The sequence below is a fragment of the Rhinopithecus bieti genome, unplaced genomic scaffold (genome assembly GCF_001698545.2).
Source record: "Rhinopithecus bieti isolate Rb0 unplaced genomic scaffold, ASM169854v2 scaffold_21419, whole genome shotgun sequence".
In the NCBI taxonomy this organism is placed as follows: Eukaryota; Metazoa; Chordata; class Mammalia; order Primates; family Cercopithecidae; genus Rhinopithecus; species Rhinopithecus bieti.
The window spans coordinates 39,147-40,277 of record NW_016810280.1 but is presented as its reverse complement, the minus strand read 5'-3'; the positions used below and the strand labels follow the sequence as shown (position 1 = coordinate 40,277).

General features: G+C 39.2%; 1 pseudogene; it reads left to right on the top strand.

Moving 5' to 3' along the window:
* Window positions 1-442: 442 nt before the first annotated feature.
* LOC108541933 (probable ribosome biogenesis protein RLP24 pseudogene) lies at window positions 443-926 on the top strand (annotated as a pseudogene).
* The last annotated feature ends 205 nt before the right edge of the window (window positions 927-1,131 follow it).

Here is a 1,131-nt window from a genome sequence, read left to right as displayed (position 1 = left end):
TTTTTTGAGATGGAGTTTCGCTTTTGTCACCCAAGCTGGAGTGCAGTTGCATAATTTCGGTTCACTGCAACCTCTATAAAAATGGCCAATTTCAAACAGTCTCCAACTTTATGAGCCCCAGAGGGTTTAGTCACAAGGATTTAGCTTCTATGTATTGTGCAGTGGAGATGCAAAGGAGTTTCTTATATCTGGGGTGATATTCAAAATATTTTAAAACTGTTAAATAGTTGGACACTGACCAACCAGTATGGATGACAGCTGGAAGCCCCTTAATTGCTGGAGTTTAGAGGAATGGAGGATACAGGGGGAAAGCCAGGGAAGTTGAAGGGGGAGAGATTAGGGAGTGAGAGCACTTGGGAAGCTCCAGTGGGGGTACATTTAATAAGCGGCACAGGGCTTTCAAGCTTGGCGTTTGTTTGGTGGGGACTCACATGGGTTCAACATGCGTATCGAGAAGTGTTATTTCTGTTCGGGGTCCATCTACCCTGTCCACAGCATGATATTCATCCAGAACGATTGCAAGGTGTTCAGATTTTGTAACTCTAAATGTCATAAAAACTTTAAAAAGAAGCGCAATCCTCACAAAGTTTGGTGGACCAAAGCATTCTGGAAAGCAGCTGGAAAACAGCTTACAGTGGATACTTCATTTGAATTTGAAAAATATAGAAATGAACCTATCAAATACCAGTGAGAGCTATGGAATAAAACTATTGCTGCAATGAAGAGAGTTGAAGAGATCAAACAGAAACGCCAAGCTACATTTATAGTGAACAGATTAAAGAAAAATAAAGCACTACAGAAAGTTCAAAGAAGTCAAGCAAAACATCCATCTTATCCAAGCCCCTCTTGCAGGCAAAGAGAAGCAGTTGGAAGAGAAAATGGCACGGCAGTTACAAGAGGATGTGGACAGGGAAGATGCTTCTTAAAATTCTCTGTAACCATTTCTTTTATGTACATTTGAAAATGCCCTCTGCAGACTTGGAACTGCTAAATTATTAGTTTATTTTTTACACAAGTTCACTTAAATGAAAAGTGATTAAAATATATCTTTCCTAAATTGCCATCTACAAAACATCACATATTATGGACGTTTAATTGCATCTCAGTGTTAAATCTTCACTGATAGATGTA